Source organism: Pelophylax lessonae (assembly GCF_965119305.1).
Source record: "Pelophylax lessonae genome assembly, chromosome: 1".
NCBI classification, from domain to species: domain Eukaryota; kingdom Metazoa; phylum Chordata; class Amphibia; order Anura; family Ranidae; genus Pelophylax; species Pelophylax lessonae.
In genome coordinates, this window is record NC_138768.1 from 27,763,315 (window position 1) to 27,776,059 (window position 12,745).

The 12,745-nt window shown below is 42.9% G+C and overlaps 1 protein-coding gene and 1 pseudogene across 2 annotated transcripts in view; one reads left to right on the forward strand and one right to left on the reverse strand.

The window, feature by feature from the left end:
- LOC309567079 (vomeronasal type-2 receptor 26-like) overlaps positions 1–12,745 on the forward strand; it is a gene marked incomplete at its 3' end in the record, with an annotated part of 168,802 nt that overhangs the window by 106,569 nt on the left and 49,488 nt on the right. The gene's annotated exons all lie outside the window — the stretch shown is intronic.
- On the reverse strand, positions 2,919–3,507 carry LOC309565964 (annotated as a pseudogene). Its single transcript has one exon. The product of its transcript is annotated as an uncharacterized misc_RNA (transcript).

Consider the following 12,745-nt stretch of genomic DNA (forward strand, 5'->3'; position numbering starts at 1 on the left):
AGGTCATCGTAATGGGGTGGTGGTCAGAGAGGAACATTGGGCCGATGAAGTGGCATGTACATGTGGGATGTCTCTTTGTGATAGGATGAAGTAGCCCTGTCTAGTGTAACGGCAGTGTGGGGCGGAATAAAAGGTGTAGTCTCTTTTGTTCAGGTTAAGAGTGCGCCATGTGTCATGTAGTAATACTGTAGGTTTTTCAATAGTGTCTTTATTGCACAAAGTGCGATGTAGGGAATAAAGGATGTATCCGTGGAAGTATCAATGATGGGGTTAAGTGCAACATTGAAATCGCCTCCCAAGGTCACAGTGCCTGTATAGAAAGAAGTGAGAAGGTTTACGACGGAGCGGAAAAAAGTGACTTGATGTGTGTTGGGGGGTGTAAATGTTTGCCAACATGATGGGTTTTCCTTAGAGTTCTTGTAACGGAACCGTCGACCCACACTTCCGTCAGTATACGGCTTCCTCGCAGTCATGAACATAGATATCAAATCCCAGCCGCCGTCATACAAAAACTAGCCTGAACTTAGCTTGTATGTCTCTGGAAGCAACTCTCCTCTTCTGCTCCCCGGACCTTGGATCCCGGGGGAGGTTTGGATGTTCCAGACTGCAGGAAGCATCCCACCGCTGCCACCAATGTAACGTAACAGGGCACCCCGGACCGGGTGCCTCCGTTGAAAGATGCTCCTAGTGCTTTCCGAGGACTCCAAGCACTCCACCAGACACCGTAACCACTTCAGATCCCACGAACCGCCGCAGCTTGGTTAGGGTCTCGCAATCTCCTACCCACCCTGGACCTACGACAAGGCTCCAGGTTCCTGTGGGTGAACCTCTCTTTCCCCAGAGAGTGCAGCAGAACAAGCTCTACACAAGCTCTTACAAGAGCTCAGAGATTCTCTAAGGGAGTATGGAGGACCATAGCAATCCCTTGCAGCATATCCCCCAATAAGAGACAGAACTCTAGATTGAGGTTGAATGAACTCTGCACAACTTTAATTGAACAAGACTTATATACAGTTTTCACCCACAAAGTTACCACCCAGATGGACCTTGTTGAAGACTGAACATAATATTCACCATCCAATAGGAACAGAGTTTTACACTCTCATACAGTGTACAAAATTTACAATGTGGGACAATCCCCCCTCCCCCTTAGCATCCAATCCACATTCCTATAAGTTTATCTTAAGGCAGACAGACAGAACAATGGGAGGTCATTAACATGTAACAATGCAAAAGGGCAATCCACATTCCCTCCCAATACACAACAAAAGGAATACCTGTCTGACATTGAAAGCTATGTAATATACCCAGCATTTAGGAATTACAGATTTCATGGCAAATGGGAATAAATCTTAATATTCCTATATGGAAATATTGCTGGCAAATATGAACCAATCCAAACCTTTACTGTCTTTAAATTCCAGTGACGGTGAGTCCCGTCACAGTTCTCCCTTGATAAATACTGTAGGTATCGGCTTTCTGTGTCAGCTAGAGAGTTCTATACATGTAGGGAACAGTGTTTGGATATGAGAATAGAAACCCCTTTTGTTTTGGAGGTAGGATTTGTTGCATGGAATATAGTGGGGTATTTGTGGTTGGATAGTTTATGTATAGAACTGGTCTTAAAGTGGGTCTCTTGCAAGAAGATAATATCCGCTTTGTTTTTACATTAAGAGCAAGAGTTTGGAACGCTTTTGGGTATATTGAGGCCTCGTGCATTGAGAGAGATGAGATTGAGATTGTGCTTGTCGGGTCTGGGGGTGCTCATTGTTATGGGCAGAAAGTGATGAAAGCCGTATGGAGTATTAATTCACAATAGAATCAGATAGACCCAGGGGAAGGAGAAAAAAAGGAGAAAAAAAGGAAAAAAAAAGGGGTGGTCTTGGCGTTGACCACTCCAAGCGGTAGACTTTTTGGACTCGACCCGGTTGACCCGTGAACTCTGAAGGCCTGGAGGTCAAACTGATTAAACCCATGACACAGACTGCATAATGGTTCTTTCAGAATGACCTGATATGTGTTTATTCGGTTACAGTTTATATAACAAAATACTCTCATTAGAACACATGGAAATTGCAAGTCATGTCAAAGGCGTCTCCTAGACTTTCCCACAAGGTCATTATCTGCGTATGTTAATACTTTGGTCAGTTTGACCCAGACTGGTAACACAACAGTACGGGACCCTTATCTATCAAGAATTCTAGCGTGGGCAAAAGTCTCAAACATTATTACAGCAGTATTAGCAAATTATTTTAACACATAACTGACTTCTATAAAACTAAGATCACTAAAAATGGCTGAACCACTGTTCACACCGCCTTCAATCCCCTCTTTAATCACGAACATGATTAACTATTAAGCCGCGTCATTATCTTCTTTTCGCCTACTACATCTAGTTTGCAAATATTGCATATACGTATGGGGAGTAGGAGTGGCACTCCTGGCAAGGCATATTATAGCAAGCTTAAAAAACGCATATAAAATAAAAATAAAAACTACCACTAATGTTATGGTGGTAGCGATCCCCTTTAACCACCCAAAAATACCTGAGCCCGAGAAAAACTCATCCCAAGGGTTGGCAAGGCCTGAATTATTTTTAAGCTCAACCGACAAACTCTCTAGTTTCCGGATAGCTAATATGACCTTTCCATTTGGACCAGTGTTACCGGTAATATATGTGCAGCATGTACCTATTTTCTCTATCATCTGACAGACACCTCCTTTCTCTGCAAGCATGATATCTAATGCTACCCGATTCTGAAAAGCCATTTGTGAGGTGAACTCTAATTGTTCTGCTTTTCCCTGGAGGGCATCTCACGTGTAATTAACAAACCTCTATTGATTATAATAAATGTAATTTATCCAATCTACATTCTTATTAGCGGTAGCTATGGGGAACAAGGATTCAAATGCAGCTGCTACCTGATCTTGGGCCTTAAACTCATTTGGGACCCTTCTTGGAACACCTATGGCATCTATATAAACATGTGGGTCAAAACTACCCATGGGAGCCTCTCTCTTTTGTTTCCCTGTAGTTCTAGTGTTCCCCTTAAGTTGATGTGTGTTTTCGTCATTTTCAGTGAATATGTGTTGGGGCATTATTGCTTTAGCAAGGGCACACTCTCCTGTCCATCTCCTGGGCAGCCTAGTCCTTATTTTCATATCTCCACATATCCAATATATGTCTCCCAAAGACGTTGTTTGATTCTCTATAACAGTAGAACTGTATGTGGAGCAATAACCCTCTGTAAAATTTCCTAAAAATCTACCCCCACCACTGTGTCTGGAATAACATGTGAAGCTACCTGGGTAAATGGTGACAGATCCAGTGGATCCAGACTCTTTAGTTATAATGGGATATTCCTTTTTCCATGTTTCACAGTTAGAATGGTTACTAGAGGTATTGGTATATAGGCTGAGAAAACAAGTCTCCATATTCTCAGGGATGTTAAGGGGCACTGTACCTAGGTGCGGCCTAGCTCCTCCACAGACATAACTAACTGACATGTTATGTGAGCTAGCACTATACCTCATCCATTCTAACTATATGTTTACATCAGAGAACCCTGTCTCTATGGCCATAGTATCCTCAAAAGATGGGATCTGCTATAGCTACTATTTCTCCCAAAGTCTGCACAAGGGGCCTTAAAGGATTCGTCTCTTGTACCTGTGATGGCCACTCAGAAGAACCATACATATCTCTTAGCTGAAAAGGCTTTCTGAAGCTAGTGTACCCTGATCTCCACCAGATACCCAAAATGTAAGTTCCACTATCTTCTAGACTAGGATTTTCTATGGTCAGTCTAAATTGCTTGGGAACATGATGTTTAACAATTGTCATTCTGCTTATAAGTGTCTTCCCATTTTTATCCTTGCTAGTAGTAGGTCTGTACTCCCAATCGTCTCCCGTGTTCCAACCCACTGATCCCCAATAGTCACAATTGTCTCCCCAATATTTGTCTGTGACACATATAAATATAGTTAGTTATGATCCAGGTTGGGATGAACACTAAAAATACTAGTGTCGTCAACAAAATCCACAGCTTGCCAAAGTTCTTTGCTATGAATACAGTAATTTTGCTAATTTTCAGAGACTATAACACCTGCTTCACTCGCTCTTCGAGGATTTTAAACACCTGCTTCTCCTCCTTTTATCTGTGTCTTTGTCTTTGTCTTGCTTCGCACAATCCACCTTGACCTCTTGACCTTTTTAAATCGACTGGCATGGAACGGGCTTGTTGGTTTTCCACAAGGATAGCGATTCTGGTCATTGCGACTACCTATGTCTTTTGGTCCAAAACGAAATCCAGCCTTAGTTTTGTGATGTGGTGACAGCTTGATCACTACTTCATCTCCCTCCTTCAAGGGATGGGTTGGTACCTGTGAAGAGAAAAGAAAGGTGCAAGCAACTTTTTCATTCCACTTGATTCTCAGTTCCACTCGTTCCACTTGATTCAATAACTTTTTTATTTTTCTCCACTTGTCTTTGATTGTCCTATTCATCCTTTCCACTATACCTGAACTCTGTGCATGGCAATCTATTTTCAGGATTTTAACTAGTTCCTGACATCTTTTTGACATGAAAGCTGAACCATTATTAGAACTAATTCAAAGCAGGCATCCCCATCCAGGAATAATCTCCCGATTCAGAATGCGTGTCACCGTGTAGGCATCTCCCTTTTGTGGTCCTAAAAGCTTCTACTCATCTGCTGAACATGTCCACTATTAACTCTTGTTTCTTCCCTGTGTTGAGCTTATGTGTGAAATCTATTTGTAGATGCTCATGTTTGGCCTTATGTGTTTGTTTGTTTGTTTGTTTGTTCCTAATACAGGTGATGCACCTAGCAACAATTTAGGCCTGTAAATGCAAAAAAAACTTCAATAATACTTCATATGTTCTTTCCCACCCCCTGTGTCTTATTCCATCATACTAGGCAATAGACAGTGGGGCTCTAGCTGCGGCGCTAGCTGGGGGGATACAAGATCTCCCCTCTTTTAGAAAAAGGCCACTCTCAATTTTTTCTAAATCATCACCCAATTCCTTAAAACCTGTTCTGTGGCATGCGTTTGTAACTCTAACAAAGTGTGATCATTTGGCCTGGAGCAGGAATCATCTACAAAAACATCCTCTGCTCCCTCTATGGCTGTCCTGATATATTATGTCTATACAATCATGTTGTGGTGTAACACACCCTTTAACCACTTAAGCCCCGGAAGATTTTACCCCCATTCCGACCAGGGGGTATTTTGCGATTCGGCACTGCGTGAATTTAACGCACAATTGCGCGGTCGTGCGACGCTGTACCTAAACGAATTTGACGTCCTTTTTTTCCCACAAACAGAGCTTTCTTTTGGTGGTATTTGATCACCTGTGCGATTTTTTGATCACGCGCTATAAACAAAAAAAGAGCGTCAATTTTGCAAAAATAGCAATATTTTTCACATTTTTTTATATGAAATTCCCCCAAAAAAAAATGTAAAAATCAAAATTTTTAAAAATTTTGGGCCAATTTATTTTATGCTACCTATGTTTGGTAAAAAAAATCGCAAAAAGCGTATTTTGATTGGTTTGCGCAAAAGTTATCGCGTTTACTAACAAAGGGAAAGATTTTTGTCATTTTTGTTGTTTTTTTTTAACGCGTAATGGCGGCGATCTGCGATTTTTTTTGCGGTACTGCGACATTGCGGCGGACAGATCGGACCCTTGACTGACATTTTTGACACTTTTGGGGTTACCAGTGACATTTCTACAGTAATCAGTGCTATACATATGCACTGTTACTGTAAAAATACACTGGTAGTGAAGGGGTTAACTTTATTTGGAAGGGAGGGGCTGTGTGTGTCCCTAGGGGCGTGGTTTCTACTGTGATTGGCTGTGGCTCTAGCTGTAAGGACACTGATCAACGGATCTACATACCAGATCCGTTTTATCAGTGTCTTTGCAGCGAGGAGAATGACAGGCAGTTTGTTTACACAAGCTGCCTGACATTCTCCCTCTCCCCCGCCGATCGCCGAGTGACCGGCGGACATCGGGTCCGCTGGTCACACGCGCGGGGGGGTCCGTGACCACGCGGGAGCGGGAGCGCGCCCCGGGGGGGCGCGCGCTCGCTCCCTAGACCCTCACAAGCAAACAACGTAGCCCTACGTTAGTTTGCCTGTGAGGGGCTGACCGCCGACGTAGATAGTCGTGCGGCGGTCGGCAAGTGGTTAATCCCAGTAACCCATTTAAAAAATGATGTGGCCATCCCTATTACCATCTCACAAGATGCTATGCTTGGAGTCACTTCAGGCATGCCTTTAGACCTGGACTGCGACCATCTTTGGACAAAAGCTATAGGGCAAAGTTTACCACCATACTCCTGGGCAAGTACACCTGTCATGGTCTTATAATTGTCCCTTGCATAAACACAAAACATTTTTCCATAATTTGGGAGGCCCAGTGCAGGCGATATAACCATAGCATTTTTCAGATACATAAAACGCATTCAACATTTCTTGTGACATTTCTGGACCTGTGGCTTGTCTCAAAATGTTGTCATAAATAGGAGCAGTCGGATCCATTGCAATTAATGATCCTGGTTTGTGGGCGGGCAAGACCCACTGTGGGCTGGCAAGACCCACTAGAGCCGCAGCTCTGTTGTGACTGACTCTCCTTTCCCCCTCTGTGAGAACAAAACCAAGGTAAACAACACTTTCCTGACACCATTGTCATTATTCCTGTGACACTTTGTGTCCACATACATGTACATTTCTCAATAAACTCACTCGCTCTGACTGGCCTCCAGAGAATGACTACATATGTCATCCACATATTGTAGCGGGACTGACCCATGAGCAGGTGTCCATCCCCTCTTGCGTGGTCTGGAGAACTATAGAGCAGACAGCTGAACTGTCCACATAGCCCTGAGGCATTTCTACACCAGGTCAGTTACCTGGACTGAAAAACAAGAAACAAAGATGGCTGGGTCTCCTCGTCCACTAGGATGCTTAAAAAAAACACATTACATCACTGTAAAGTGGGTATCATCGGATGGTATGGCTATCAGTAGAGATGGCACATCAGATACCACTTGCATGCTACAATCAGATAAAACTAAAAACTTTTTGGCTCCATGCCAATCTTACTAAAACCTGACCAGAGGTTCCCCTTCTTCAATAGAGGACACCCCTAAAATATCACTCAAAAACTGTAATCAGATAAAAAGTTAATCTGATTTGAAACTTTTGGCTCAGTGCCAATAGGGTCCAATGGTCACACTAATTGCGGTAACCCTGTCTGTCCAAAAATAAATTCCATAACTACAACAGGAACAAAGATATGTACATTTGAAGCCTTTCTTAGCAAGTAGCCAATTTTCAAAATTTTGCACCAGAGCTCCCCTTCACATAGGGACCCATTTGCAAAATTTAATTTCTCATTATCTATAATTCTATAAAAAATAACCTCAAAGTATCCTGCCGACTAAGGCAATCCATGTTTTGCCTTATAAAACTGTATTTATTCACTACTATTACTCTTCCCAGCGGTTCCCACGCTTTATACACAAATGTATAAATGGCAAAACTCCAAAAATTCCATAAAAAATAATTGCATATGTGTGGGAATGCTGGGACCCATAGTGCACACACTAGCTCCGTGCAAAAACCCCCTCCTTAGGAATGTACCAGCTTGCCAAGGTCTTATGGAGCTTCACATAAACATCCCTGTGTGCCTGACTGGTGAAAAAATGGCCGCAATGTCTGCCTTGGAAAATGAATGTTCGGAGCAAAAAGATGGGGGCTTTGTGAGGTAATACTATTTCTTTAAATATACCTTCGGCCAATAATCTGTATAATATATGCCTGACTCCATCCTCCCTCCAAGGGGGGCATGGAATCAATCCTACATCCAGGGGACTTATGGCCCATACCCCTGGATCCCAATGTCACTGTAAATCCACTCACTGTTGTGATGTTGTTGTGAGGCTGTTATTGTGGGGGGACCACTAACAAATCGATCCTCATAAGGGCAATCCCTCCTCCAGTGACTTAAATCCCCACAGTTGAAACATCCTGTCCTTTGTTGTTGTGGTTTATTATTGTAGGGGGGGCCTAGTTTGATAATTTCCTACCCTGCCTCTGAATCCCCCCCTTCTTCTGCCTCTCTGATAACGCCCTTGGAAATGTGCGCTGACAGGCTGTTTTTCTTTCAGCAGATCAAAACAGCCAGCCACATCTTTTTCTATTATGGCTTTTTGAAAACCATCCGTGTCTTTATCAGCCCAGTCTGAAACCTTAGCATGTACTAAGACTTTAAAATTACTGATAAATGTCTGAATCATGAGGCTGTGCCACTCCTGGGTGACACTTTAACCGGCCTCATGAGTCCATACATTTCTAAACCTTGTCCAAAACTCCAGGACAGTTTCACCTGACTTCTGTTTACAAGCAATTGCTGTGGGAAATGAGGACTAACTCCTTCTCAACATCTTCCCACATGGCTTTCCTGCCTTCATCTCTGTTTAGTGGGTATTTAGTAGCGGTGTTAGTACGAACTGTTTTCTCTGTGATGGTCTTAACATTATCCCAGTCCCACTATGCCATCAATAATTAACTTCATGTCTTCTTGTGTAGTGGCCGCTGTCTTAGCAGCCATGTCAACTAGTGTATTTCCTCTAGCTATTTCTGTCTGTTCTCCTGTATGCGCCTTGCAATGTATTACAGCTATTTTCTTGGGGAGCTGAATCGCCTGCAGTAATGATGTTACAAGTGTAGAATGAGATACGCTTTTCCCTTCTGTGGCTACAAAACTTCTTCCTCTTCTACCTAAACATGCCCTCTTTAATTAGGCTAGTGTACCTCCCGGGGCAACTGTGGGCTTTGGGCAATGTTTAACTGTGTCATTTATTTCTGACAATTCTACTAATGTGTCCCCTACAGTAAGATAGGGGCCCTGAAAGGTAGCTCATTCCTGCCTCTACCTTGGCACCACCTTCCGCCCCCCCCCCTACAGCTCCTTCTTCCTCCACTGTCTTCTCCTTCTCACTTTCCCTTACATCATCAGTGCCTGTAGCGATGGGGGGACTAGGGACATACGGGGGTGGATGTCACGGATGTCCCAGATGTGATTTTTCTGCATTTGAGCAGAACCTCCATTTCTCCACAGGGTGAAGACCTGGAGCCTCTTTATTATTCTTATTACTTTTCGGCCTTCTAGCCTTTTTATCTGTTTTATTATTCTAAAAGGGGGCATAAGTTAACCAGTTTTCACCTCCCCTTTACATATATTCCTTATCCCATTGTGGATTACCCGGGAAATATGGGAAAGCTTGTCTGTCTTCTAAACATAATCCTTTAATCGTAATACATCATTATCTCCTTCCCGGGAAAAGGGATTACTACTTCTCATTGTAGGTCTCCCAAGAAGTACGGGAAAACCCTTCTGTCACCTAGACAGAGTTTCTTAGACTTAAAACCTTAAGTATAATTCACATATACATGAATTCTTAACACTTTAACTTTAGGTAGACCCTTCCTCTACCTTAATTTACTTCCAGGAATATTACTCAACAAATATTCCCGACCATTTCCATAAAAAAACAATAAACAAATACCAATATTATCTCACTTAATAAAACATGTATCTAGGATTTACACATTCACATAATCCCTTGTTACCTAGTACCCCTATATGGTTTCAAAACCCTCCTTCAAGCCACTGATGCATATAAATTAAACCTTATACTTTTGGACTCGGGGTGTCCCTTCTGGGACAAAAAAAAAAACCCTTTCCAAGTCTTGACCAATACCTCCCAGGTATAGAAGGTTTTCCTACCATTATAGACAAACAATACACATATTAAAACCGTATCTTATACTTCTATGTGACAGAAAGAATAGCAAAGGAAAGAAAAAGATCTGAGTCTCAGAGGTTGTTTCAACCGGTCAGTCAATTTCACAGTACTGTTTATAATATTTCATAGATCCTATCTATTTCTATAGGTTTCTAAAACCTATCAGGTCACTCTCAAAGAAAGGACCTGGGACCCTCCCAGGGCCTCTTAGTGTTCCTAGAACATTTATCAAGTCTATACAGCCAACGGGTATTACTCTAGATATGGTCGTTGACCCAGAGGTCACGGTAAGGCAAAATAAACTTTCAACACTTACCGGACATGGGCGTTGACCATCTCGTGTGGGACCTCCAGAACTGTTGGCATTGACCACTCCAAGAGGTAGACTTTTTGGACTCGACCTGGTTGACCTCTGATCTCTGCAGGCTTGGAGGTCAAACTGATTAAACCCATGACACAGACTGCATAATGGTTCGTTCAGAATGACCTGATATGTGTTTATTCGGTTACAGTTTATATAACAAAATACTCTCATTAGAACATGGAAATTGCAAGTCATCTCAAAGGCGTCTCCTAGACTTTCCCACAAGGTCATTATCTGCGTATGTTAATACTTTGGTCAGTTTGACCCAGACTGGTTCCACAACAGTACGGGACCCTTATCTATCAAGAATTCTAGCGTGGGCAAAAGTCTCAAACATTATTACATCAGTATTAGCAAATTATTTTAACACAGAACTGACTTCTATAAAACTAAGATCACTAAAAATGGCTGAACCACTGTTCACACCGCCTTCAGGTGGGAAGAGGGAGAGGAATAGAAGGAGGGGTGAGAAATAGGAGAGGGGTTAGAGGAGGAGCAAGGGTTAAGTAATCCGGGAGGTAAGTGTTAATTCGGTGACAGGTGGAACCTCACTCACCTGTTCTGAGAATGTAGCACGTCGAGAGGGGTGCATCTGGTATAATGGTAGTGGCGTGAGATTGATTATAAATTTATCTAAGGTCAGACTTATGGTACCACTTGGTAGGGGGTGGTAGAAGTAGCGTATGTTGTAAAACAGAGGCCAAGCTGAATATATATACATAGGGGGTTGTAGTTTATAGTTTCAGTAATACGAGCGGACAGTGGTCAGGTCAGCATGTTGGTCTGATAGGGAAAGGATGTCTAGGGTTTGACAAGGGTGCCAGGCTATGTTAATCTATGGTTGGTTTAGAAAGGGTGCATATGTGGGGATGTTTATGGCATGTGCACCTGAATCCCTATCTGAGAACAAACCAAGCAATATCGTTGGGAACCCAGTGGAGAGAAAATAAAGTACAATTGCATATAAACATCAATTAAATGAGAAAATGAAGACATGGAAAAATAGAGAAAAAAAAGGGGGGGGGAAATATAATTTGTGAAAAATATTAGTAGAGAATGAGGCCCACGAGGTGTTAGGTGAGAGGAAAAGCTTAGAGATCGGTATATACAGTATTTTTACAGAAGTAAAGATGTAACTACCAGAAGTTTGTCAGAGGGTTTGTCTTAGATGGTAATACGGTAGTAGGTATGAAGTATAAGCAGCCCCATGAGCTTAATTCTAATATATTGATAGTGAGAAGAAGGGCACAGAAAAAAGCATTGATTTAGGAGACATCTATGACTAAGCGTGATATGGTGGGTTCCGGGTGTCAGGCTGTACGGAGAAGGAGAAGATTTGTGCCATATAAAGTCTCAGGTTGCAGCACTCTACTAGGGATGTTCCCAGAAGGGCAATCCTGCGTTGGCTCAGACTAAAGATGACCGGAGATTGTGCTGTGGAGTTCGAATTTGGGAGAGCATTGTGTCCATATTCTAAGGGGCCCTGTATAGTAGCGACTTGTTAGTCCAACTTTATAGAGAGGGTCAAGGGCTGTGGACAAAGTACTTGAGACAGCTTGAGGTAGAGGGGAGGTGAACATGGGAACAAAAAAGAGGAACTATGAAAGAGATTAACTAAATTAAATAGTGTGTCTCTATTTCAGTAGAAACAACAGATTATGCGTCATAGTACTTATCTTAGATGCTGCTGAAGGACAGAAGATGTTTCAGACATCATGATGTGCCCTGCGATGTTCAGGGTATTTAGTCGGGCTCACTCCGTGGATGGAGTCAGAGCAGGCAGATGAGGGCTGGTGTCTAGGTGGAGTGCGATGCTGCCTCTTTCTGTGGTCAGTTGCTTCCTTTGCTTCCTCTGGCTCCAAAGCAGATTGTAGGGTTGATGGGCGGAATGCACTGTACCAGTTTTGGACATCAATGAGTGGAATGTGCAGAGTCTCACAAAAAGACTGGAGGTTCTCGGGGACACGAAGGTTCGCCGTGTGGCCTTGGGTGGTTTCTGTAAGACAGAATGGGAATTTCCACATGTAGTGGATTCCTCTGGTGCACAGTTCATCCAGTAGTGGACGGAGATCCCTGTGGTGTTGCAGGGTCACAGCAGAGAGATCCTGAAATATGTGGAAATCAGCTCCCGCGTGTGAAAGGTGTATCCTGTTGCAGGCTTTGTGCAGTATGTCTTCTTTAAGGGGATAGTCTACTAAGCAGCACACTACGTCGCGAGGTGGATTAGAGTCTCTGCCTTTTGGGCGAAGGGGCCCTGTGGATAGTGATGGACAAACATCAGACGGGGCGGTTCGCGAACGCCATCCGCAAACTTTCTCAAATGTTCGCGAACCGCAAGTTCGCGGCGGACCCCGTTCACTTTAATGGCAGGCAAACATTAAAAACCTCCAGGTCATATTTGCAGCCACAAAATACTTACTAGCTGTGCACACAAGGTCCCACAACATGGACACTGACATACCAGAAGAATTGCTATTGGAAAAGTTGCCATAAAAATTTTCTTTTTTTTTTTCAGCCAAAAATTTTTTATTTCTTTTTCTAAATCAGC